The sequence below is a fragment of the Haliaeetus leucocephalus genome, unplaced genomic scaffold (genome assembly GCF_000737465.1).
Source record: "Haliaeetus leucocephalus isolate CR32 unplaced genomic scaffold, Haliaeetus_leucocephalus-4.0 Scaffold206, whole genome shotgun sequence".
NCBI lineage: Eukaryota > Metazoa > Chordata > Aves > Accipitriformes > Accipitridae > Haliaeetus > Haliaeetus leucocephalus.
In genome coordinates, this window is record NW_010972642.1 from 10,485,669 (window position 1) to 10,500,787 (window position 15,119).

A 15,119-nucleotide genomic window follows, 5' to 3' on the forward strand; every position below is an offset into this window, starting at 1 on the left:
GTACAGTGATTTTATTTTTTTTTTAAATTTATGAATGTCAATTTTTAGTCATGTGTTGATTGTAATGAGTGGAACATTATTAGTGCCTTACGGTTTTACTGTATTGAACGGTTGGTTGGTGATTGCTGCTTCTGCAGTGACGGCTCTGTGCACAGCTTTGCTTACTGTGAAACTCAGTTGCTCCATTTTATACTTTTTTTGACTCTCTTTCTTGGTGGAAGTGATTCTTGCATTTTTTGCTAACCCTTGAAAAATTTCAGTGCTTGGGAAAACAATGCTGTTAAGCTGATGAGGGACCTGAATCCTGTTCTTGTCTCTTCTCATTCCCATTCCAATTTTTGCCTGTATAATTAGAGCAGGAGATTGAGAATCTATCATCCTGTTCTCAGAATTATGCCTTGGGGTTAGTGTTCACATCCCAAGCTACTCATTAGCCCCTGTACAAATAGAATCAAAACTCCCTGAAATTTAGTTCTAAAATTGATGGTGGCACGGTTTGGCCCAGCCACGGTGTCTGAGAATCTGTGGTTTCAAATTCCAACCTGGATGAGCTTTTTGGCCAGCCGTCTGGGCACTAGATAAGCTTCTGATGAAAGGTAGGGTGGGAGAGGGATGCTGCCGGGGTCAGGGGGAGGAGAGGCAGGCCCCTGTAACAAATGGTTTCCTGTGAACAGTTCTGTCCCCTCTTGAGAAGTGTCAGATGTGTTGTGAGCACTGCAAGCGCAAGCTGCCTAGCAGCTCGCATGTAAGTGTGTGGCAGTGCTTTGAGGCCACCCTCAATTAGCTAGGCATGCCTATGACTTCAGGATTGTTTTGTTGTTGTTGTCCTGGGTTTTTGGTTCTGTGTGCTCAGGGTGCTTAGATGGAGAAAGGTTTTCAATCTGATCATGTCCAAACTGATCTCACATGAATAAACTTACTTTGACTTGATCTGGGCTACTTCTGTGTGCTTTATTCCACTCTTCTCAGTGTGGTTCTGCTGAGCTTGCTTCTCTTCCTCCTCATTATAGGCCTAGCTCTAACAGCTGCTTTTCAGTCAACTGCTGTGAAGACCAGAGCCTTGACTAACACTAAAACCAAACCCTCATCCCAACCTAAATGGGGGTCATGTCTCACATGCTGCGGTTTGGCACTCTTCCTGATCAGTCTCATGAGAAGCTTTGTGAGAGTCCCCTAACAGAGATGCCCATAAATGTGTAATTAATGGTCTTAAATAAAGAAGCCAGAACATATACTTGGTTTTATTTATTTATTTGTTGATCTGCATGAAGTCAGGTGTTCTTCCCTTGAAATGAAACATGCCATGTGGCTGCTGGCCCTGCTGTGCCTTCTCTCCTGTGGCTTGTTTCTTTAAACACAAATCCACACCTATGCTTAGCTGTGTTTAAATGGACACAGTGGGGAACTTTGTAATTGTGTTTGTGTTTTATAGTTTACCATAAATTCTGAGTTGAGCACAATACTGGATTGCTGGAGAAACCCCATGCCTGCACGTTCTAATCCCTCAACTCCAAGTAGTTCGGTGGTGCTATGATGCTATTCCTCAAGAAAAGTAACACTTCATATTTTTACCACTTTCCTGTCACTTTTTTATTTTTTCCTACTCCTGAGGAACTTTCCATCCTACTCTGGAAGTACTCTAAGGAGTAGAGCTTTGCTCGAGTATCTATTTGAACATGCTGATAGTAGCAGTCCCCATCACCACCGCTGTGACTGCGATCTCCGAGCAGAAGTGTAGAAATTACTTAACTTCCGAGTGCAAAGGAAGCGCATTAGGAACTGATCTCTGGGCGTTTGGTTGTAGCCTAGGATGTGACAGACTCTCTGACCAAACTGGTTATGAAAGAAAAGGCGTGTTTCAGCCCCGTAATGCTTTCCAGTATCGGGGAGGTCCTTGCAATAGGTGCACTACAAGCAATGCTGTAGGTGCTGGTTTTCTCAGAGGTGTGGTACAGAAGTCTGCCTGGCAGCAGTATCACAGTGCTCTCCAAAGGGGGAAGAATTGGGCTTCTGCTCGGAGTGCTGGGCAGCCTTAGGGAGCACGTGAGCTTCTTGTCCTCACCAAACCCAGAAGAGCAGCTTTCCCTTCTGCAGGAAAGTGGGAGGAGAAGGAGCAGCATGTTTTAAGTGTTATTGTTTTCTCCCTGAGATAAAAGGAGACAGTATCTATTTCAAGACAGTCCCACAGATCTCACCAGTAAAAGCACTAGCTGTTCAGGGATGTCTCAAACACACCACTGATCAGTTACTCTTGTGTAATTTTGCCCTCTACCCAGCGGTGGCCAAAGTGCTCTGCCAAACCGATTTGCAATTTCTCCCCCCCTTCTTTTCTAACTGAGAGTGCCTACAGGGATGTTTTGGGTTCTGTATTGCAAAAGTTTTCTAAGGCACAGCATGCCCACCTTCCTACATCTTTGTCAAGCCTTATCTAATCCTTTTAGTAAACAGCCTACCGTTCTCTGAAGGCTGTAAATACAAGCTCTTAGACTGTTTTGTGGGGTTGGATCGGGGCGGGGGGTGTGTTATGCACAGGCCCATGAAAGCATCTTTGTTCTATTAAAGCCTTTCCTAAATGAGAGTTGCTTAGATGAATGTTTACAGTAATGCAAAGAAGAATTTAGGCAATTGCTGTGAATGTTCCCTTTGGTTCTCCTGCACTGGTGATTATGTTTGTGTACATTTGGATCCCAGGAGGTTCTCCTGGAATATCTGCTTTGACCACCTCTGCAACAGAGTGCAGGTATCTGTGAAAACAAATGTGATGGGCAAATCAGAGGGTACTCCTAGAGCACAGGAGCAGATAGCAAGTTTTGTGGCTCTCTTGTTAGGTTTAAGATTACTGCCAGGAGAAGGAAGATTTCTGCTGAGATTACAGAAGCCCAGGTAAACTATTTGGGGACAACCTCTCTTGTTTTGCAGTAGTTTTTAAAGCAGCAGATGGCAGTTGATAGACCTCTAGATGAATTGGTGAAGTCTGCATTCTTGCTCAGTTGTAAAGGCTAGGAAATCCATACACCACTACCTCTTGTCCTTGTGGGCCATGTAAGAATATAATCCAGAGCATACCAGTGGAATGACAGCAGATAAGGATGAGATTTCTTACATGTGCTATTTAAATCTACTTTCCTTATAATGTAGTAAGCAAAGTATTGGGGATTTTGGATGGGTTGATTTCTCTGGGCTCCTGGATTCCAACACTAGCTCAGAGAACTCCTACACCTGGAGACCTCCATCCTCACTCTTTCCCCATTTGTCAGGTGGGACCAGTTTCTAGAACTCACTCATCTGCTCTGGGGTACACAGCAGAGACAAGCGATGTAGGGCTGGCAAAAGCTGGTGGTGCTTGCCTGCAGTGAGTGCCAAAGATGACAAAGCAATTGGGTAATAGCTGACTGTGCTACTCAGCCAGAAGGATGGGGTGTCTGAGAGGCAGTTTCATCGGGACTGGCTCAACTATCCATTCACCTCTTCTTCAGCCTCCTTGCCCTCTGCTGTAACTCTTGCATCCTTCTGGGAATATTAATGTTTCATTTCTTCCAGTCAGAAGCAGGTTCATCCCAGGACTGCTTATCAAGGCACAGCAACAAGTAGGACGGGCGGCAACAGGCGGCTGTGGTTCCTGCTGTCGAATGCAAAGGAGCTGTTAACGCAAGGAGGGACGTGAAGGTAGGAGCCCTGCCTGCAATAGCAGGCGTGCATCAGCATTGCGCCAGCACGAGTGATTTTTTGTATTAGTGCACACCTCCAAATGGCACGTGAGCGTGTGTGTGGGGCTGGTAGAGTCTCTGCTGGAGGTGGCTTTTTGCCACTTAGTTTTGTTTCTGTGCGCATCTGCGATGCTGTTCAGGGCTACTGGAGCTCGCAGGCCCATTTTTAAACACTGTCTTGGCCCTGTATGCTCAGGGAGCGTCAGAACTGGGTTCCCTGAGAGAAGGAGAAAGGTTCTGGGGGAACGTGGAGCCATGGCCCCAGCAGCTGGGTGCCACCCTGGTACTGAGGGAATCTGGCCTTTGCTCCCAGATGGTGAAATCCAAATTGCTTTACATACCTGGTTCTGCTGTACTTTGCCTCTTGCTTTGGCTGCTATTTTGCTATCAGTTGGATGAGGATCTCTGCCTGTCTTCTGCGACTTCGTTGACTGCAGTTTTCTCAACTGCCTTCACTTCTTACACAGGAAGGGAGCGGGGAGTAGTTTTGGAGGGTTTATCGTAAGGCAAGGACTCGGTTTGCCTGACTTGCTCTTTTCTTCCACTGTTTTACCTCAGTTTACCTGTGTAGCCTCAAATATGCAGGGCCAGATTCCTCCCTCTTCTGTCCCCAGTCTGTTTTCTTTGCTCCAGCCTTTGTGGTAGCTTGTCTCCAGGACTAGAAAAGAAGCTGGTATTTTCTGTGCTAACAAAGTGAGCATTGTAATGCAGTTGCAGAGTGGGTGGATGTGATTGCCGACAGACGTATTCCTTCTGCTGGGGTGTGGATTAAAGCTCAAGGTGACTTTGTTCCTGCATAAATTCACTAACTTTCCCCGGGGAAGTGAAGGGGCAGGGTTGGGAGGGGAGAAGCATGATAAATGAAAGTGTCGGAAGGAAATGCACTTACATAGCACGCACTACCAAAGCATAAATGCGTGCTCTGTGAGGAACTTTCAACCTAGCTTAAGGTAGCACTCCGTGGATTGAAAAAACCCAGGGCGATGTTTAGCTGAGAAGTTGAGCGCAGCTCTCTGCAGGCTGCTATCCCAGTGTAATTGCCTGGGTAAGTGGATTAGCGAGCAGCAGCGTGGCTTGTTTGGGGTTAGGCAGGCTCCGAGGGCACCGTTCCTCACAAGAGGATGAGATGGAGGCAGGCAGCCTTTGCCGCTCTCTACCAGTCAGACCTGTTTGACACTGAAAGCTGTGGCAGACGGTTGGGTTGTCATCGCGTGGGCTCACTGGGAAGGGTCCCATGGAAACAGTTCCTTTCAGAGCTATCACTTGTCCTTATCTGCCACGAGGTGCGTATGGTGACAGCAAATCACATCTGGGGACACTTCTTCTCTGCCTATGTTGCCATGGGAATCGGCGTCTTCTGCAGCTTTGTCTTCTGTGAAAAAAGAGAAGTATTGTTACCTCCCCTGGCTTACCCACCCAAATGTGCCAAGGATGAGGGGGTTGTGGTCAGCCACATCATGCCAGAAGCAAAACGTTCTTGTCAGGGACGGGGCTGCCAGGTTGCTTGTCTTAAAATCTCATCTGGCCAGGCTTGTCCTTCTGCAGTGGTTAACCACATCTACATTACGGGGTGGTGATGCAGAGCACGAAGCGGTGAGGCACACTGGCCCAGGTAGCCCTGCTCCCCTCGCCCTGGGCGTTGGACACAGAGCTATCTGACCTTGCCAGAGTAACAGGGCTGGGACCTGCCCTTGCACCCGCTTCACAGTTCAGTAGAAGAATCTGGGTCACGCAGACGTCTGACATGCCAAAACATGATGTCGCTTCAAAAGTCTGGCACGGTCCAGGGCTTCGAACGCCCATCCAGCGGGGACTCAGGTGGGGTCCCCTGCCTTGGGGGGGGGCTGCAGCAGGGGCTGAGGTACACCAGGTTCGTGGGGAGAGGTGCCGCGTTTCGTCTCCCTCCCCGGGTGACTGAGCAGCCCCCGGCAGGGATGTGGGAGCCGTGTGGCTGGTCCATCGCAACCAGGAGGCGAAGGGACCCAAGGAGTTCCCGGGGAGCGGGAGCCCGGTTGGGATCCTAACCCGGGATCTGCATCTCTCCTGTGCTTCAGCTCACGGCCGAGCCGTGTTGAGTGTGGTAGGGAGAGAAGGGAAACTGTATTTACAAAGCGAGCCTTAACTCTTAGGGGAAACTGTCCGGTCCCTGGAATTTTCCATGCTGTACGGGGAGCCAAGGCTCTCGCTCTGAACTATCCTGAGGAGATAACGAGAAACTAGCTGGGTTCGGAGAGCTCCCCGCCTTTGTACCGTATGTCTTGTTCCTTCCTCCCAGCCCTCGCTTGCGTCATTTCTTTAGATCGTAACTGATCTCTATTTTAGTTACACTTCTCGAGTGGATTCCGATACAGAATTAAAAGATATTTATCTGCCCCAAACTCCTACGAAATAAAGAAGTGGTGTTATTTCCACGGTACGAATGAGGAACTGAGTCAGCGGGAGGCTAAATGACACATCTGAGGTTACCCAAGAGTGCTGAACGCTGCTGGGAACCGAATCTGGCGGTTCCTCTCCCAGCTGCCAGAGCCCTCGCCCTCCGCGGCGCGGGATGTGGGGCATCGCCCCGCTCTGCCCCCGGCCTTTCCTCTCGGCCTGGGCCCTTGGACTCTGAAACGAGCCATAAATGCAGTCAGCCACTTTCAAGGGGAAAGAGTGATTTATCTCGAGCCCTAAGCTTTTGGCACTGGAATTAAAAGTAGAAGTTGGACCGGTCTGTGTAAAGAACGCCACAATTACAGTCCAGCGCTTTTGCTTAGACTTTGGTGTTTGTGGTGCCACCTTCTCCTGGGGAAGCAGCTGTGATGCCTCCAGCTGACAAAAGGTTCATATTTGTGCTGAAGTTGACATGGGGTTTGCAGCTAAAAATACTGCACGCTTTCAAACTGTGCTGCTTCATGCTGTGCAAAGAGTCTTCTTGATGATCAGTCATTCAAGTTAGAAGCAGTTAAATGTAGAAATACAGATGAGAAACGTGGAATTCTGGAGCAGCAGGAGAAAAAAAGGCCGTAGCAGTTTAGCCTGGGATGGAAATAGAATACACAATTCGCTCTCAAAAATGTGTGCAAGTGCTGTATTTTTAAATATAAAAAATGTCTATGTAATAGGCTGTTTTAAATGAGTCATTCAAAAAATGCAGGAAGTTTCACTTTCTCGTCTAATAGATGCGTGTTTCTGTGTTTACCCTTTTGCATATGTATGAGTACATACACATGTATAAATACATGAAATGCTCGCATTGTTGTAGCTTGAACAGTTTTGCCATATTTCTCCCTCTTTGGGTGGTGGTGTTTAGTCTTCAAGGATATTCATCACAAAATCCACTTTAACTCGTGCACTGCTAATTTAACAGAAAGGGGCTTGAAGCTGTTTTCGTTGCCCTTGATGTCTGTCTGCAAAAGGGCCTTCTTGGAAGTTGTCAAGAGTATTGAAATAAAACAACAGGATAAAAACAATGAATAATAGTGGGTAGGCAACTAATGAGTCACCACGAAATACCGTCAGTGGAATATGCTGAGCTCCAACCCAGCTCGGTCTGGCTACCTATGCATCATTGCTGAGTTCTTCGAAATGTGCCACTACAAACGGCTGATGCAGTCAGCTAACCTCAGTGAAATGGTACAACTTCAAAGCTCTGGGAATAATAAAAGTCGTGTCTGCCACTGTCTGCTTACTCACCCTTGAAACAAGCTGGTATGAAAGCAGCAGAGAGCAATTTAGGCTCGCAAACAAACTGACTCGCAGGCTGTGATGTGTTAGAAATTAGTCATGTTTTGGTTCGTGCTTCTGATTTTGCTCAGCAGCCGTCTGCGGTGCCTCAGCCTCTGCCTGCTGTCCTGGAAGTCGAGCAAGAGGGGAGAAGCAGGGAGCGATGGGGCAGAGGGACTCCTCCAGAAAGGAGACCCGAGCCCCCCGAGCTGCCCCACCGCGCGTAGTCCAGCGCCGGCAGGCAGCCCTCCGCGCCGGCACGGCCGTGCCGTTGCCTCCGGTCAGGGCTTTGCGGGGTGACCTGCTGCTGAGGGCTGAGGTTTGCCAGCGCTGCCTGCGGGCAGGAGCGGCAGAGGTTGGGAAATGCATCGGAGGTTGGGAAACGCATCGCACGTGGTGTTTGAAGGCACAAAGGGATGCTTTATTGGCCTGGGGCTTCTCATTCAGCGGCTTCCCCAGTGTGGACACCTCCGCAGGGAGGTCTTTTACCTTTGCCAGAAGAAAGGAGGGAAAGGTCGCCCCATTGTTCTCGGGCTTCAAAACCGCTTCCCCTCCCCGAAACCATGGGGCCGGTGGGGGGCTGCTTTGGTGGCGTTTTTCTTTCATGAGTCCGGGGGTGGGTTAGCCTGTTTCAAACACCTTCCTCCAGCCTTTCCCTTATTGTACAGCCATATACTCCTGCCGGCGGGCAGTAAACCAGCAGTTAAAACCAAATCCCTTTCTGGCGGGCTCTCTGAGCCCTGTCCCTCCTCCTGACTGCCGCGGGGCTCAGCCCTGCCGTGCTGCTTTTGAGGACGAGCGTACAGGGGTGCGTCCACCGTGGCCGCAGGGTTTGCTGGAGGTGGGAGCTCGCCGGCTGCCCTGCCCGGTGCAGCTTGCTCACCCCAGCGAGCCGCAGATGCCGTGGGCCAAAGCCAGGCCCTTTCCTCCACTTGTTCGGCCCTGGGAGCCCACGAGGGCTTGGGGCATTTTGACTCGCTGTCCGTGACAGCGGACCCCCCATGGATGGCGGGGGTCCCACGTATGGGTGGGCACCCATCACGTGTGGGATACCAGCGTTGGGGCGAGCCGTGGTGGGAAACAGCCAAGGGAAACGTGCCCGGGGGTGCAACGCCACGCAGAGGTGTCACCTCGCTGTCCTTGCCCTCCAAAACAAGGTGCTCAGCGCCCAGGGAGGGAACGACGACGCTGCGGTGGCTGTAAAGGGCCCGAGCAGCGGGTGGGTTGATTTGTGGGATGTGCAGCGATATATTTTCCCTAGCGCTGTGGGTGTCCGGGGTTATACAGCGTGCTGAGACTGCCCGGTGCTCTGCCGGAGCCCGATTCTTATCAGTCACTTTTTCTTTCTGCCTAGTACCAGCTCGCAGGGGACACAACCCGAGCGGCGGCAGGGCAGAGCACAGGGGATGCCCACCCGGCCGGCGCATCCCCCGGCACATCCACCGACAGACACGGCGCTGCACAGACCCCAGCTGCGGCTCACGGACGTCGGGGCAGGAAAACCCACGTTGGCTCCCGTCTTTCAAGTAAGAGCTAGGCAACGTTGATAAATCTGAGCCAAAGGGCGATCCCGGTGCAACGGCTGCTTTTAATCAAGAAGAGGACATCTCGCAGGTGAGGCCAGCTCCCCGCCGCGGGGGCCTGCAAAGGGACCCCCTGGGAGGGGGTTACCCAGCGCTGCCGGCAAAGCCCCAGAGACCCGTGTTGAGTTTGGACTGTTTTAATGTTTAACAGGTGCAGGTGCACCTCCGCAATACAGGCGGTGGAGCAGGAGGCTGGTGGTAGTCAAAAGAGAAAAAGGGTTTTACAGCACGTGCTGCAGGCGCTTTTTGAAATGGTAATATCACATCATCTCGCTTCTACTTTTCTGAAGCGGTAAAGCCCAACTCGAGCAAAAATATTCCGTTAGAGCTAATGAGAGTCGTACATATCAGTCTTTTCAGTGGCTAGGAATTAATACAGAATATTTTATCCTTTAAAATGCTGGGCAAACATTAACTAATCCTCTCAACACCCTTCTGGGGTAGGTAAATATTACTCTCTCCCAGGTGCAGAAACTAAAGAGGAAAAGTTATGTGATTTGCTTAAAGCCACAGAGGGAGTCAGGTGGGGGTAGAGATGAGGGGGAGGGTTTTTATAGCTTGTGCCTGTGGTTGTGCTTATTGCAGGTGCTGCTTCTCAGCCAGTGTTGTTTTATAAAGTCAGTTGTGGCGGTGGGGAAACGCGCTGGCGTCTCCTTAGCGCTACAAGGAGCGGAGCAGCGGATGTGCGAGCACGGCTGCCGCCGTACAAACCGGCCACGCTCCGGGGTCTGCCTGGAGCACGGACAAAAGGAAGGGCTTTCGGGGACAGGGTTTTCAGGGAGCGCACAGCTCTGCAAAAGCCCTCTCACTTTGAAGTCACTAAAGTTTCGGCCGGTTGGCTTCGAGGCAGGACTTAGTGTCGTGAAAAGCTTGTCGCTTCCAGGCTGAGCTTGCCATGGGTGGGGGGTGCCTCGCAGGGGGCTTAGCCCCGAGCCGCCTGCCTTTAAAGCGGGTGATAAATGTTGTCTGCAGAGCTGGACTTGTTTATCTTTGGGATTTACATCGCAGATACAGTGGCGGGACAGCCCTGTTGTTTGCAGACCTGGAGGGAAAGCTGAGCGCCCGCTTCTGCCAGCCTGTCCGTCCCGAGGAGGGGGCTGCTGCCGTGGGTGTCGGGGGGGCCGCCGCTGCCCAGGCTCAGCCTTCCCGCAGCACCCGCTGCTGCTCGGGGCGAGGGTGGCTCTTGGGATGTCAGCGCCCGGTGCTGCCTCCTCTTCTTCGCGGCTGGGATTTTAAATGCCCTTGTAGCGAGAGGTTTCTCTCGTTGTGTTTAATCGCACCACGCTAACCTCTCCCTGCTCCCGTTCCCATGGCGCGTTGGCTCGTCTCCTTGCTTGTCTTCTCATCTCTGACCTGGCCAGGGCTTCAGTTCACAGGCGATCAGATAAAATTCAATGGAAACGTTTGTGTGTCAAGCCACTCTCGCCTGCAAAGATAAAGGTCACATATGTGCCTCCGAGGTAGCGCTGGGGTTTACCAAGTATTCACCCAGCAGACTGCGACCACGGCCACTTCAGGGCAGTCGCCGTCCATTGGAAAGCCCTTGTTTGTTGTTCCCGATCCCATTTCGGATCAGGTCCGAGGCAGGGCCACATAGTCTGGGTCTGTTCCTGCGTGACGGGCTGCCAGGGAAGGCTCCTGTCTCTGCTGTGTAGTGCCTGGGCTCTTTTAATTAGAGACACATGGTTTATTATTTGAAAGAGTGTGCTTTCCCGGTCATTTGTTAGGATCTTGTATCTGAGAGTGCTGCAGCTTGTAAGCCTTAAATTAAGCTGTATGAAGGACATTGAGCACCTCGGGAAGGGGGTGCTGCAGAACCAGAGCCTATTGTTCTTGCCCTGAATTGCGGGGAAGCTCTTTCCCCATGCCGGCTCTTTTACTTGGTAGCCAACTAATACACACGGTGGTTTGTTTCTGTCTCCATCTGTTCCAATTTCAGTTTATTCACGGCTCTGTAGGTATTGTACACTCTGCTGATTTTTTTTTTTTTTTTTGGATGGGAGAGCCTCCCCTTTTCATGGTTCACTTATTCATTTTGTAGGTCTCTGGCTTCCTCGTCAAGTTTTCTCTTTTGTTGTATTAATTGGTCTTAAATCTATAGTCAGGTGCTGCGCGCGTGCTTCCCGGGTACACCTTAACCATCTGCTGTGTTTCATCTCCATGGTACCCAGGCCAAATTCCAGCTCTGGTAATGACATCCTGCCTCCCCGCATTTTCCCTGTGCTTTTAATTGGCTTTAGTTCACTTTTTTTTTTTCTGTCCTAATGTGCCCCTTCACTCAGCGGCAGGGAGAGGTGGATTTGGGTGGTGAGGGGCTCCAGGCTGCCAGCACCCACCTGGGGGCAAGAAATCTGGCAGCGGGCAGCTCTCCTGCCTGCAAGGAGCAGCCACAGCACAACTTCACGACTGGAGAGCAAAACGGGAAAATGTTGCACTGGAAACAAGATGCACGTTTTCCACACTGAAAGCAGTTGCATGACGTTCGGAGGCATGCAGTGAATTTTGCATTTCCTCAAAGTCTTTTGCAAGAGAGAGTAGGCTGCTTGCTGAAACGGGTGCCATTGCCTCCTGCCCGTCCTATCCAAACAGAGCAGCTGTAGTTCTGGAGGAGGGCAGAGCAACTCCTGATAACGTTTACCTCTGGCCTTAACACTCCGAGATCTTGATACCTTCAGAGTAAAAACCAATGTATCCAAGTGATCCCGGAGGGTATTGAAGCTCCAGGAGTCTCGCTGGCGCTTTCGCCTGGCTTATCTGACACTTTAATAGCGCAACAGTTGTTAGCTTTACAACCGGGTTTCGGGAGGACGAGAGTGGTGTCTGTATTTGGGAATTGCTCTGTGGGGCACACGTTTTCCAGTGAGAGAGCTGGTTCTTGCTTTCTTGCTACTCTTTCTTTCCATCTTTTTGTTTTTTAAATACCGGATTCTCATTGTTGTTAAAGAGATTCTCTAATGCTCAAAAGCATGGCCTAAACTTCTTATGCACTTTGTCTATTCCTTGCCAGCCTGGAAGCTTTCTCTTCTCTCTGCTAATCCTGTTACTTCCAGTGACAGCCCCAGCCCCGGGGTGAGCCGCTGGCAGGGCTCCGTCTCGCCTGCGCTCTCCGACTGCGAGTCCTAAATGTCACAGCCCAGCTCCAGTTGTTGTACCGAGACCCAGACTGCGGATGGATGGATGGATGGATGGATGGATGGATGGATGTCCTCCTGCTATTACTGCTTGCTGCTTATCATCTAATCTCAGTTTCATTGGAACAATTTGTGCGGTTTAATGTCAACAGTCAGACCTCTGCTACCCTGGTGTGGTTAGCTGCTCGTTTATATTGTTTTACATGGGGCAGCCTGTCAGGGGGTTTCTCCCTGGCTGTTTGTCAGGGTGGGAGTTCAGGGCAGGGACCTGGCCCAGGGGCCCCACTGCTCCCTCATGGAGGGACCTCTGCACTGGGCTTCCCAAGGGCATCTGCGTGTCCTGCTTTCAAGCATTGTCAAACAGGAGAAATGGCAACTGTGTCCTTCCCGAGGGCACTGGCTGAGAGCCTGGGAAGAAGCTGTGCTCTTCGGGATCCCCCCACCCCAAGCCTGCCTCCCCTCCTTCCCTTTCCTCGCCAGAAACCCAGCACGCTCTGCAAACCGCTCTGTGAACTCTCAGGAGGAGCCGAAATCGCTGTTGTCCCCGGCCTCCCCAAATCCAGCATGCTCTTCATGTGGATTAAAGGTTCCCATGAGCTTTCTGAGGCCACATGCAAGGGCTGGGCTTTGGACCGTGTTCCCCTCCATTTCCTTGGCATCAGGTGGAAGCCGGACCGTTTCCCCCACCGCAGAGCGGGACTAAACTGGACGGCAGGGCCAGGTGCCCGACGGGGGGCTGGGGCCAAGGCACGTGCCTCAGACTCTGGCCAGGGCCACCACCAGACTCTTGCCAGCTCCGTTATTAGGTGAATTTGTCCATGCTCAATTTACTTCTGCCCTTTACCTTTCATACTGCCCTGTGTGCAGGTTACAGGATGGGCTGGGACTTTAGTGTGCATTTAAATGTTGGTAAAACATGTATAAAATGAAATACCCCCATGCCTTTGTGCTTGTTGGCGCTTGGCTACCCAGTCAGTAGCACTTTTACAGCTTTCGCAGCAGTCTGGGTGCACAGCCCGGAGCTGCCGGCACCCGCCAAGAAGGTGGGTGCCTGCTGAGGTTGGCAGCAACACCTGCCTCTTCTACAGCTTTCTGTAGCAGGAAAAATCTTCCTGGTTGAGTGCAGGGCCAGTGGTGGAGGCTGGGCTGTAGGCAGCCACTCAAAAGTGAGGTGATGATTGGCATCACTTTTTGCCTCCGTAGGCAAAACGTCCGTGGGACTTCAAATGCCTGGTGGTGGTTTCAACTGCTTTGGAAATGCCAAAGGAAGGATTGGGACTGTGGGATTGTTCAAGGGAGGATTGCCACATGAAGTTCTGTCATCTCCCGGGCTTATGTGAACCAGTGGAAGGAACGTCAGGTCTTGTCCTTGCAGAATTCCTCTCGCCCTGTTCTGCACAGACCGTCCCTTGAAACAGCGGTAAGCCGCCTGTGCTCCCATCCTCCTGGCAGTGGAGCATAAAGTACTTGTACCGATGTCTCCCCTAGCAAACCAGCATTGAACGCATAGGGAGAGAGACCAGTTCTTACCAATGAACAAAGCAGTGCAGCTAAGAATAAAACCACCATCAGTGAACAACCCTGCAAGCCCCAATCCCACAAGGTCCTTGCAATATTATATATTATTTGTCTTTTCAGCCTTAAGGTCTTTGTGAAGATGGTGGGTCGCTCGGCAAGGTGTTAAGCACACACATGTGTGCATGTAGGAAGGTGTCTGTCCCGAAGCATTGAGAGTCCAAGTGCACAAGGCGGGCGGCAGGGGAAAGGAAAGGCTATGGATCCCCTTTCCCTGACAGGGAGTAGGCTGACTACAAGACAGATATGTTTAATAGTATTTGGAAGCACAGAGATGTCAGGAGGAGGTTTCCCTGACAAGTTGCTTGCTGGGACGCTTCATAGCATGGCCTTCGGAGTACCTCTGAGAGATTAAACATCCTTGAAAATTTGGTCTTGGACTTGTGAGACTTGGGAGTTCAGCACCGAGTTTTGGACTCTGAAGTAGTCTTTTAACCATGGCAGCATCCTTTGTTTGCTACAAGGTAATACACTGGGTCAGATTTGACTGTTTCAAAGGCATGGGTTGGTTTACCAGTGCAGTGGGTTAGTACTTTGCTTGTATCCCCCCCCCCCCCCCCATAGCTCTAATTTCTGTATTGATGGAACAGTTTGTGAATGCTCATGGATTTATTAGTGCTCTTGCTCCTGTGACAGAGAGAAGTGGTTTTTCGTGTTTCACAAGTAGATGGTGTGGCATAGAAGAAATAAGGTCTTTTAACTCGGTGTCAGAGAAGAAAATGTTGGCAGGGTGTTAGCAGTGCCTCGGGTGGGCAGCATCCTGCCCCCCCTGCTGGGATGCTTACAGCAGGGAGCAGAGGTCCCCTGGTTAAGGACTCAGCCGGTGCTCCCTTCTCCTGCCCCTTTCCATGTTCCCACAGATCAGATCAGCCCTCTGTGCCACAGGCTGTCACCTGATTTATGGGAGCCATAAACTGCAAAGCAGAAAGAAATAAAAATACTAAACACTTAGCGTTTTTTAAAGGCCAACAGCACATTGAAGTCTCGGTGATAATTTGCTCATAAAGAAATATTATGCTTCAGATCATAATCCTAGGCTGCAGATGGAGGCTGAGATCTGGCCTGAGTCCCTCCCACTTAGGCTGTAAAAGGAAGGGAATGGGATGAAAAAAACCACATAGCGTGTGGGGATTAGGCTTGGCTATCTTGCTGTCCATCACCTCTGGTGCCTGGGAGGTCATGTGGAGAAGTGCTGATGTTCTCCAGAAAAAACTCTTGTCCTCTGCTGGAGGGACAGTGGGCTGGCGAGAAGAGAGGGGAGGATAAAAATCCGCAAGCAGTAGTCAAACAACTGAAATTTATAGGCTGTGTGGAAGTGCCCAAATTGTTGAGAGCTGTTCCCCTGGACTAAGCAGGGGGTCTTGCCTACTTTAACTGTAATATTGTCAGTCTGGCCAGGCCAAACACTTGTTGGTGCT